The sequence below is a fragment of the Chiloscyllium plagiosum genome, unplaced genomic scaffold (assembly GCF_037043375.1).
Source record: "Chiloscyllium plagiosum isolate Xiang-an unplaced genomic scaffold, Cpla_swu_hap1 HiC_scaffold_7, whole genome shotgun sequence".
NCBI classification, from domain to species: Eukaryota; Metazoa; Chordata; class Chondrichthyes; order Orectolobiformes; family Hemiscylliidae; genus Chiloscyllium; species Chiloscyllium plagiosum.
In genome coordinates this window covers 6,282,194-6,294,999 of record NW_028270145.1, presented here as the reverse complement: position 1 = coordinate 6,294,999, position 12,806 = coordinate 6,282,194, and the positions used below count along the sequence as shown (strand labels likewise).

At 43.3% G+C, this 12,806-nt stretch overlaps 1 protein-coding gene and 1 long non-coding RNA gene across 6 annotated transcripts in view; one reads left to right on the top strand and one right to left on the bottom strand.

The window, feature by feature from the left end:
* slc39a10 (solute carrier family 39 member 10) overlaps positions 1–8,317 on the bottom strand; it is a 62,897-nt gene extending 54,580 nt beyond the window's left edge. For all 5 annotated transcript variants that reach the window (XR_015757580.1, XR_015757581.1, XM_043692894.2 and 2 more), the window contains exon 1: positions 8,252–8,317. The gene's annotated coding sequence lies outside the window, so the exon portion shown is untranslated. The remainder of the gene's footprint in view (positions 1–8,251) is intronic.
* The window catches only part of LOC148149547 (uncharacterized), an 86,131-nt gene continuing 81,479 nt past the window's right edge, over positions 8,155–12,806 (top strand). The window contains exon 1 of the long non-coding RNA XR_015757582.1: positions 8,155–8,219. This is a non-coding gene — a long non-coding RNA (uncharacterized LOC148149547). The remainder of the gene's footprint in view (positions 8,220–12,806) is intronic.

Here is a 12,806-nt window from a genome sequence, read left to right as displayed (position 1 = left end):
AATGAGAAAGTGATCAATTAGACTTTCACAGATACAGGCATAGCATATAAAAGCAAGAAAGTCATGACAAATCTTTATACATCACTGGCTTAGCTTCAACTGGAGCACGGTACTCAATTCTGGACACTACACTTTTGGAAGGATGTGAAAACTTTACAGAGGGTGGAGAAAAATAGTTATGAAAATGGTTCCAGGAATAGGAGACTTCAGTTACTTTGGAGAAACTGAGGTTCTTTTCCTTAGTGAAGGGTGAGAGGATATTTCAAAAGCAAAATGTTGTGGATACTATTAATCTGAAATAAATAGAAAACAAATTGCTGGTAGTACACAGTTGGTCAGTTACTATCTGTAGAGAACAGAGTTAATATTTCAATTCACGAGTTTTCATCAACACAGGGAATCAGGAGATTTGATAAGTGTTCAAAATCACGAGTCGAGATAAATCAATTTTTTCCAATTGGCAGAACCAAAGTACACAGATTTGCAGTAATTTGGCAAAAGAAAACAAGGGCAACATGAATAAACTGTTGCAATGAGCAGTTAGAACTTCAAATGCACTTTGTGAGTGAATGTGAGGTTGAGGCAAATTAAGTTGCAACTTTCAAAGGAAAATTGAATCAGCAACAGAAGGGAAAAATGGAAGTATATAGAAAAAAGGCACAGATCAAAGAATGAAACGACCTAAATTATTTTTAAAACAGAGCCATATTTTTCTTAGAGAGTATTGGCATGGACTCAACGAGCTGAATGGTGTCATTTATGATGAGACAAGATCAAAAAGAATCATATTATGTTGTCATACCCAGGTGCAGCATACTGAACTTCATTCTGCAGTCATTGAGTTGTAAATGACAAGCGTATATATTCAATTACATGTAGAGGTTTAAATTACTATCTTGTTTAATTTTTATTAAGCAATGTTAAAATCCAAAGTTAATTTTAAAAAATCCAATTCATTACAAAGCAAATTTACATGCTAATATTGCAGATAACTGCCCAAGTTCCAGTTAACCCCATCTTTACTTCAAAAGTTACTACCATCACACACAAGCACATTTCTGAGAATTGTTGTAAGGGGTTCTTTTTCACCTGTGAATAATGATAATGAATGTTGACCATGGAGGATATAATAGTAGAGCCTGATTATACATCTCATAGGAAACAAATTAGCCAACATTACTCAGGAGCAACTGTAATCATACATTCTCATTTATTTTCCAATCCTCAAACCAAGACATTAGCACCATTTGTAATGAAACACCACCGTCCTGCTTAGATCAGCAGCTCAGTATCAATCGATTCAGAACAGGTCCAGGTTCAGTCGAACTATTCAATGGATGCATTAACACCACCATCAGGAAGTTGAGACTCCTTTATGCATAGATACTCAGAATCGACTTGGTTGAATTTCTAAGCTGGTAAACAACACTGTTTTGTAGTAAATGAATCCACGAGCAATTTCCATATAAAACTAGGCTATCCTAATAAGATAATGTATTATTAAGACTTGCATGTTTTAGCTATATTAATAAATCTTGAAGCAATATTGCCATAATTAAAGTACTTAATGAGAAAGTCCCAGTAGTATTCCAAAAATTCAATTTGCATGAATTCTGATCAGGATTTTTTTCCATACTTTTATTTGGCCTAATGAGGTTAAAAATCAAAACTAGTGAATGCCTTTTTTCCCCACAAATATTGTATACGAATAACACAACAAGCATACTTCAAAGCCATTGAAACAAAAACAAAATGTGCAGAAATACTCCAAGAGTCAAGCAGCATCTGTGGAGAGAGACTTAACATTTCAGGCTGTGACTTTTTATGAAAGGGAAACGAGAAAAGAAAAAAAGCGTCCGATTAGATTGATGCAAGATGGGAAAAGACAGGAGGTACAATGATAACTGTCCTGCCAGAGGAAAATAGTGCTCGAGTTCTCTCCAGTGAGACAACTGGTGTTGGTTTAACCTGAGGGTCACCACACCTCAGGTGAGGGAAAGAGGTTAAGGAGGGTATGGTAATGTTAGCTAGTATGAGAATGCAATCCACGCTGTTGGTGTTATTGTGCATTTTAAACCAGCCTTTCAGCCAACAGTGCTGACTGATTCCTTTTCAAAAGCAAATATAGAATGCTGAATTGAAGCAAATGTAAATCATTGCTTCAGCAAGAAAACATGTTTGGGATCTTACAGAGTGAGCGGAGGTGATGACGAAGAGACGACCATTACATCTTTCCAGTGCCTGTATGAAAAAGTACGGTGGGAACTAGTTGGGTAGTGGCATGAAGACTAAAATGTGTGGAAAATACATTCCTTTTTTAGGGGGAAGATGTGTTTGGTAGTAGCATTATTACACTAGAGATGTTTGAAATAGCAGGGGCTGATTAATTTTCTGTAGAGGCTACTTGTGTAGAAAGTTAGGACCCTACTATGGTTCTGGGAGGGAGGAAAAGGGCAAGAGCAGAAATGGAAAAAGATTCAAACAGTTAAGGACCCTTGATATGAAAAATTGAGAGACAAGGAAGACATCTTGGAGTTGTTTAGCTAGACGAATACCATTAACAATAAAAAACGTAGATGATTTAAATTTCTCTGAAGGCAGATTGGGAAATATTACAAGATGAAGATATTTCCAGAAGATGGGGAATTAATCTATTTGTGGAGAGTGCAAAATCTAGAGCCAATATTTAAAGTTGAGTCTTATCACTTAAACGTAATGGTAAACAGCTGATTTTTCTAACTCTACTTGGTTCTTGTACTAAGTTTACAGCAAAACAATTTGGGACTATATACCACTGAGAAAAGGTTTATGAGATTCACATGTCTAATATAAAATCTAAGAATATAACTGTGATAGAATGTAGCAGACTAAAATAATGCTGAAATATTTGGATTTATTTCACCTAACACTCAATACTAAAATTCTCTCATACTACTCCATCCCCAACATCACCTGCTATCGGAATACCAGTAAATCAATTTGCAAGATTCCCATCTTCAACGGCCATCTGAAAATCTTACCCCTTCCATCCAGTTTGCATTTCAACATTCCCTATATGCCACCTGAAGTCTTTGAAATGCCCATAAAACTCAGTTTGCTTAACAACTTATAGAGTCATACAGCATGCAAACAAACCCTTTAGTCCAACTCATCTGCATGGACCAAGTTTCCCAAACTAAACTAGTCCCATTTGTCTGCATTTGGCCCATATTCCTCTAATCCCTTTCTAATCATGTACATGTCCAAACATCTTTTATATGTCGTAACTAATCTGCATCTCCACTTCCCCTGGCAGTTCATTCCACATAGGAACCACCCTGAGAAAAGTTTGCCACTCAGGTCCCTTTTGAATCTATCCCATCTCACCTTAAAATTATGTACTCTAGTTTTGAACTCCATAACTTGTGGAGTCGCAGGTAAATAGGATAGTGAGGGAGGTATTTGGTATGCTTTCCTTTATTGGTCAGAGTATTGAGTACAGGAGTTGGGAGGTCATGTTGCAGTTGTACAGGACATTGGTTCGGCCACTTTTGGACTATTGCGTGCAATTCTGGTCTCCTTCCTATCGGAAAGATGTTGTGAAACTTGAAAGGGTTCAGAAAAGATTTACAAGGATGTTGTCATGGTTGGAGGATTTGAAATATAGGGAGAGGTTGAGTCAGCGAGGGCTGTTTTCCCTGGAGCGGAGGCTGAGGGATGACCTTATACAGAAGAACCTCGATTATCCAAACAAGATGGGCGGGCACTGTTTCCTTCAGATAATCAATTATTCAGTTAATCGATTAAATGCCTTTCCTCTGGAACTCGGGAGTTTCTTTAATACTGCTCCCCATTCAGGAAATGAGGCAGCAGCACACCACGGGTGAACCCCCAGCCCCTGTTCAATACTGCCCCCCTCCCCGGGGGCAGCCAGACTGGACATCAACACCAACATTGTCTCCCCAAAAAAGCAGCAGCAGTCTCCAAATAGCGTGTGCATGCACGCACTCACACACATATACAAACTTTTTACTACAACTTTTTAACAGGCTCCATCTTTGTCTTGTACAGACAATATTGGAGAGATTATCTGGGAAAAGGGGTTTAGGGTACTCCCCTGTGTAGAACTCCAGGGAAAGTATTGGGGGGGGGGAAGTAGGCAGTCACTAATCAACCACACCGCCCTGTGGCCCAACATTTCAACTCCCCCTTTCACTCTGCCAAGTACATGGAGGTCCTGGGCCTCCTTCACCGCCGCTCCCTCACCACCAGAAGCCTGGAGGAAGAACGCCTCATCTTCGCCTCGGAACACTTCAACCCCAGGGCATCAATGTGGACTTCAACAGTTTCCTCTTTTCCCCTTCACCCACCTCACCCCAGTTCCAAACTTCCAGCTCAGCACTGTCCCCTTGACTTGTCCTATCTTCTTTTCCACCTATCCACTCCATCCCCTCCCCCACTCACCTATTGTACTCTATGCTACTTTCTCCCCACCCCCACCCTCCTCTCACTTATCTCTCCACCCTTCAGGCTCTCTGCCTGTATTCCTGATGAAGGGCTTTTGCCCGAAACATCGATTTTACTGCTCCTCGGATGTTGCCTGAACTGTTGTGCTCTTCCAGCATTTGGAGAAGATGCCTGTTTAATCACTGTAAACAAAAGACATGATCGGTGTTGAAAACATGTCTTTGATGTAATGTTTTTAATCGGGACCTCGAGATCCCCTTCAGATAATCTGATATTCAGATAATTGAGGTTCATAAAATCATGAGGGTCATGGATAGGATAAATAGACAAAGTCTCTTCCCTGGACTGGGGGAATCCAGAACTAGAGGCCACAGGTTTAGGGTGAGAGGGGAAAGATATAAAAAGGACCTAAGGGGCAACTTTTTCATGTATGGAATGAGCTGCCTGGGGAAGTGGAGGAAACTACTACAATTGCAATATTTAAAAGGCATCTGGATGGGTATATGAATAGGAAGGGTTTGGAGTGATATGGGGTGAGTGCTGGCAGGTGCGACCAGATGGGTTGAGATATCTGGTCGGCCTGGACGAGTTGGACTGCTGGTCTGTTTCTATGCTGTACATCTCTATGACTCTAGGGAAAAGACTCTAGTTATTCACTTTTTCAATGGCATTCTTAATTCCACAAAGTTCGAAAGGTCACCCCTCCATTTCCTACAGCCCAGGGAAAACCATCCAGACACCATAAAATCCTTGTACATCTTTTCTGCATGCTCTCAATTTTAAAAATATCCTTGCAGTACATCTTTATGACTCTAGGTGTTGCATTTTAAAATGGAAACAGATAGTGTGGTTTGTGTGTGGAAGGAACGGCCAGAAGTGATTGATGCAGGTAGTGACATTTAAAGACCATTTGATTAAGTACCTAAATAGGAACAGTTTGGAGTAATATGAGCAGTTGGGACTGGTTTAGTACAGGACCGTGGTCAGCATGGTCTAGTTGGACTGAAGGCTCTTGTTTCTATGCTGTTTGACTCAATGACTCTATTAGCATTTAACATTAATTAGTCCAGCCCTGTATAAGCTCTAAATAAGTCCCGACGAAGGGCTTATGCCAGAGATGTCAATTTTCCTGCTCCTCGGATGCTGCCTGACCTGCTGTGCTTTTCCAGCACCACACTTGCGACATTAGTGAATTAACTCCAGTTTCAGGGTTGTCATTTTCATTCTTTTCATTGTTGCATCAATGGATTAGATTATTGCCTATGCTATATATGTCACTTTCCTCATTAAGAATCCTATTAATGTGGGGTTGTAATTGCAGAATGACAGGTTCACAAAAGCACTTCAATTATAAATCCACATCCTCAATTCAGCATTTCAGTGCTGCACTTAATTAGCACTAATGGATGCAAATTTGGAAGCTAGTATTATGGCAATGTGAATTCTTTGAAAACCATTTCAGCAATAGAATAGCAAAAAATAGGGCAGTGTATTTTGCAATAGTATCAACATCAGCTTGATTCACACACCAAAGTACTTTACTCCAGTTATGATAAAATTCAATTATAGAAATGGCTCCTCCCCCAAAATGACACCATGATGAATTAAACTTGTTTCACTTGGTTCCAAAATAAAAGATACTTTTCTGTAAAAGATGCAGCCAGCGCAAGCACATGCAGAATCACACCTAATCTGGTTTGCGGACACAAACCTTTGATCTAGATGTAAAAATATCAAAATGAAATTTATATACACAATAAAAATTGAACTTTTATTTTCTTGACTTATTTTAGAAATATTCCAAAATTAGCAACCTGCCTGTGAAATTTGAGAAATTGCAACAAACCTTGCTATCTAATCTCAAACAATAATTCAGAAATATTTTTAAAAATCATGAGATAACTTAGGTATCAATTCTTTTCAATATAATGGACAAGAATGTTACTACATAGTGTTCAAATGTAGGGTCACATCAATAAATCCAAAAGATAACTTGAAAGGTTTTTTTGTCCAAAAAGTGTGGCAAAACTACATATATATTGACCACATACTGGTAAAAGAGCAGACAAATTTAATCACTTCCGTTTAAATGAGAGAAGGGACTAGAAGATTTTGGTAGTGTTGAACAAAGCAGAAGCGTGCAACACAAACACTGGTCTAAACCAGTTAGGCTGAAATAATCATGCGTTGTAGACTCAAAAATACTGACAGCTACAGCTAAGTCATAGAACACATTTATATTACTAGCTGGACCTTACACTGGATTGACATTAAGAGATTGGTTGCTATGCCACCAATTTGAAGTCTTAAGGTTCATTGTAAAATCCAGCAACTAAAATTATTGGGATTCTGACTAACAGTAATTCAATGGCAGTTATCACCACTGGCATCAAAACAGCTGACGTTATGATTAAGCCAGCTTTTCCCACATCGTCCATTTCCCAATAACAGATCAACTGAGCCTTCTTCCTCCAAAGTAAGCACGGTTTAAGACAAAAGCATCAATATATAGGACGTCAGTTTCAAAGATTAATTTCCACACTGCCAGACATGCTGATGATTATGCCAGTCAGGTGTAGACTTTATTTACCACTTTTAGAAAGCTGCTTGTGCATTTTTATTTAAACCATTAGGAAATCAGTGTACTAAACTCCGCATGAATTGCATCATACAATTACATATGGGCACTTAAGTGAAAATACTAGTTTGAAAAATACATACAACGAAAACACCTAAAAATTTTAAAACTACAGTTGATAAACACTGCTAGATTTTCGTCAAATGTTGCTTTGCGTTAAAAAAAATGATTGCACTACAATTTTATTACATTAAAACGATCATTACTGGAATGAGAAAAGTCATTTCAGAAAAATAGAAAATGCATTAAACCAAAAAAAAACATCTGCAAGTGACTGACAGCTCCACATTCGAAAATGTTAATTATGGGCTTTTAAAATTACGACGTTTTTAACGTGCCAGTCGCCCTTCACGGTCAACACTTGCAGCCGCAGTAAACCTCGAGCTGGTTTACCATTTAATCCTGTTGTTGGGAGCCAACCGGCGAAAATAAGGAATTGGGATCAGAGGGAAGTCACGCATCCAAAGAGGAAAAAGGGGGCCAGACCGATCACAGAAAATAACATACTGTTCTATAGTCACGCGGGGAGAGGATAAAATACGATTTTTTTTTTCAAAAAAAAAGGGTAGAGAAAAAAAAAATCGGAAAATAAAAAGACAGCACGGCCTTAGATGAAGTGAACAAGGCAGCGAGGGAGCTGCGCCGCGTTGAGAAGGCGTGAGCGCATCTCCAAAGCTGCAGCAATAAACCGGACACGCGGTTAGCGCGAGGTTCCCGCCGCACTCCGGGGGCACAGCGATCGCCGGTATCCCCCATCCTCACTCACTCACTCACTCCCTCCCGAAAACATACAGAGACATGTGCTCGTCATAATCTCTCGTTGTTATTAGGCCCCAGATCAGGCGGTCGCCCCGCCATTATTGCCATGAATCACATTTTACTCTCCACATAAAATACCCAACCGCGGCAAAAACCGCGACACGTGACACCGAGCCAGGCTCGAGCGCAGCGAGACCCGTCTCCTTCTCTCCCTCCCTCCCACCCACCCACCCCCTTTTTCTTTCCTCTCCCCAACGATCCCGTTCAATGCAAAGATTTCAACAAAAGGGAATTATATTCAACGAAATCAGCTCGGCGCTCCTCTACACCACTGAGCAGCACACCCTCGTGCTTTAAACGCTCGACGACTGGGGCGGTGAGAAGGGAAACAAATGGGTGTTTAAATACCTCACTCGAGTGCCGTGTGCATCCTCTCCGCTCGGTACCAACACAGGGAGCGCGGAGGGCGGGACGGGGCCGCGCGGGGCTGGGCCAACACTATGCGCGCGCACGCACTCACTCACACACACGTCCCGCGCGCAGCACTGCGCTCGCGCCACTCAACCTACATTTCAAAACGCCAACGGCCGAGTCAGCCGTTTACCGGTCTGATCACACACACACAATACCGGTCTGATCACACACACACAATACCGGTCTGATCACACCCACACACACAATACCGGTCTGATCACACCCACACACAATACCGGTCTGATCACACACACACACAATACCGGTCTGATCACACACACACACAATACCGGTCTGATCACACCCACACACAATACCGGTCTGATCACACACACACACAATACCGGTCTGATCACACACACACACAATACCGGTCTGATCACACCCACACACAATACCGGTCTGATCACACCCACACACAATACCGGTCTGATCACACACACACACAATACCGGTCTGATCACACCCACACACACACACACAATACCGGTCTGATCACACCCACACACACACACACAATACCGGTCTGATCACACACACACACACACACAATACCGGTCTGATCACACCCACACACACACACAATTCCGGTCTGATCACACACACACACAATACCGGTCTGATCACACCCACACACACACACAATTCCGGTCTGATCACACACACACACAATACCGGTCTGATCACACCCACACACACACACAATTCCGGTCTGATCACACACACACACAATACTGGTCTGATCACACACACACACAATACCGGTCTGATCACACCCACACACAATTCCGGTCTGATCACACACACACACAATACCGGTCTGATCACACCCACACACACACACAATTCCGGTCTGATCACACACACACACAATTCCGGTCTGATCACACACACACACACACAATACTGGTCTGATCACACACACACACAATACCGGTCTGATCACACCCACACACACACACAATTCCGGTCTGATCACACACACACAATACCGGTCTGATCACACACACACAATACCGGTCTGATCACACACACACACACAATACCGGTCTGATCACACACACACACACACAATACCGGTCTGATCACACACACACACACACAATACCGGTCTGATCACACACACACACACACACAATACCGGTCTGATCACACCCACACACACACACAATTCCGGTCTGATCACACACACACACAATACCGGTCTGATCACACCCACACACACACACAATTCCGGTCTGATCACACACACACACAATACCGGTCTGATCACACCCACACACACACACAATACCGGTCTGATCACACCCACACACAATTCCGGTCTGATCACACACACACACAATACCGGTCTGATCACACCCACACACACACACAATTCCGGTCTGATCACACACACACACAATTCCGGTCTGATCACACACACACACACACAATACTGGTCTGATCACACACACACACAATACCGGTCTGATCACACCCACACACACACACAATTCCGGTCTGATCACACACACACAATACCGGTCTGATCACACACACACACACACACAATACCGGTCTGATCACACACACACACACACACACAATACCGGTCTGATCACACACACACACACACAATACCGGTCTGATCACACACACACACACACAATACCGGTCTGATCACACACACACACACACACAATACCGGTCTGATCACACACACACACACACAATACCGGTCTGATCACACAAACACACACACACAATACCGGTCTGATCACACACACACACACACACACACACACACACACACAATTCCGGTCTGATCACACACACACAATACCGGTCTGATCACACACACACACACAATTCCGGTCTGATCACACACACACAATACCGGTCTGATCACACACACACAATACCGGTCTGACCACACACACACAATACCGGTCTGATCACACACACACACACACACACACACACACACACAATTCCGGTCTGATCACACACACACAATACCGGTCTGATCACACACACACACACAATTCCGGTCTGATCACACACACACAATACCGGTCTGATCACACACACACAATACCGGTCTGACCACACACACACACACAATACCGGTCTGATCACACACACACACACACACACAATACCGGTCTGATCACACACACACACACACAATACCGGTCTGATCACACACACACACACAATACCGGTCTGATCACACACACACACACAATACCGGTCTGATCACACACACACACACAATACCGGTCTGATCACACACACACACACAATACCGGTCTGATCACACACACACACAATACCGGTCTGATCACACACACACACACAATACCGGTCTGATCACACACACACACACACAATACCGGTCTGATCACACACACACACACACACAATACTGGTCTGATCACACCCACACACACACACAATACCGGTCTGATCACACACACACAATACCGGTCTGATCACACACACACAATACCGGTCTGATCACACACACACAATACCGGTCGGATCACACACACACACACAATACCGGTCTGATCACACACACACACACACACACACAATACCGGTCTGATCACACACACACACACACAATACCGGTCGGATCACACACACACACACACACACACAATACCGGTCTGATCACACACACACAATACCGGTCTGATCACACACACACACAATACCGGTCGGATCACACACACACACAATACCGGTCTGATCACACACACACACACAATACCGGTCTGATCACACACACACACACACAATACCGGTCTGATCACACACACACAATACCGGTCTGATCACACACACACACACACACAATACCGGTCTGATCACACACACACACAATACCGGTCTGATCACACACACACACACAATACCGGTCTGATCACACACACACAATACCGGTCTGATCACACACACACAATACCGGTCTGATCACACACACACACACAATACCGGTCGGATCACACACACACACACAATACCGGTCTGATCACACACCCACACACACACAATACCGGTCTGGTCACACACACACACACACAATACCGGTCTGATCACACACACACACACACAATACCGGTCTGATCACACACACACACACACAATACCGGTCTGATCACACACACACACACACACAATACCGGTCTGATCACACACACACACACACACAATACCGGTCTGATCACACACACACACACACACAATACCGGTCTGATCACACACACACACACAATACCGGTCTGATCACACACACACAATACCGGTCTGATCACACACACACACACAATACCGGTCTGCTCACACACACACACACAATACCGGTCTGATCACACACACACACACACACAATACCGGTCTGATCACACACACACACACACACACACACACAATACCGGTCTGATCACACACACACACACACACACAATACCGGTCTGATCACACACACACACACACACACAATACCGGTCTGATCACACACACACACACACAATTCCGGTCTGATCACACACACACACACACAATACCGGTCTGATCACACACACACACACACAATACCGGTCTGATCACACACACACACAGACACACTACCGGTCTGATCACACACACACACACACAATACCGGTCTGATCACACACACACACAGACACAATACCGGTCTGATCACACACACACAATACCGGTCTGATCACACAAACACACACACACAATACCGGTCTGATCACACACACACACACACACACACACACAATTCCGGTCTGATCACACACACACAATACCGGTCTGATCACACACACACACACACACACACACACAATTCCGGTCTGATCACACACACACACAATACCGGTCTGATCACACACACACAATACCGGTCTGATCACACACACACACACAATACCGGTCTGATCACACACACACAATACCGGTCTGATCACACACACACACACACACAATACCGGTCTGATCACACACACACACACAATACCGGTCTGATCACACACACACACACACACACAATACCGGTCTGATCACACACACACACACAATACCGGTCTGATCACACACACACACACAATACCGGTCTGATCACACACACACACAATACCGGTCTGATCACACACACACACACAATACCGGTCTGATCACACACACACACACACACACACACACACAATACCGGTCTGATCACACACACACACACACACAATACTGGTCTGATCACACCCACACACACACACAATACCGGTCTGATCACACACACACAATACCGGTCTGATCACACACACACAATACCGGTCTGATCACACACACACAATACCGGTCGGATCACACACACACACACAATACCGGTCTGATCACACACACACACACACACACAATACCGGTCTGATCACACACACACACACACAATACCGGTCGGATCACACACACACACACACACACAATACCGGTCTGA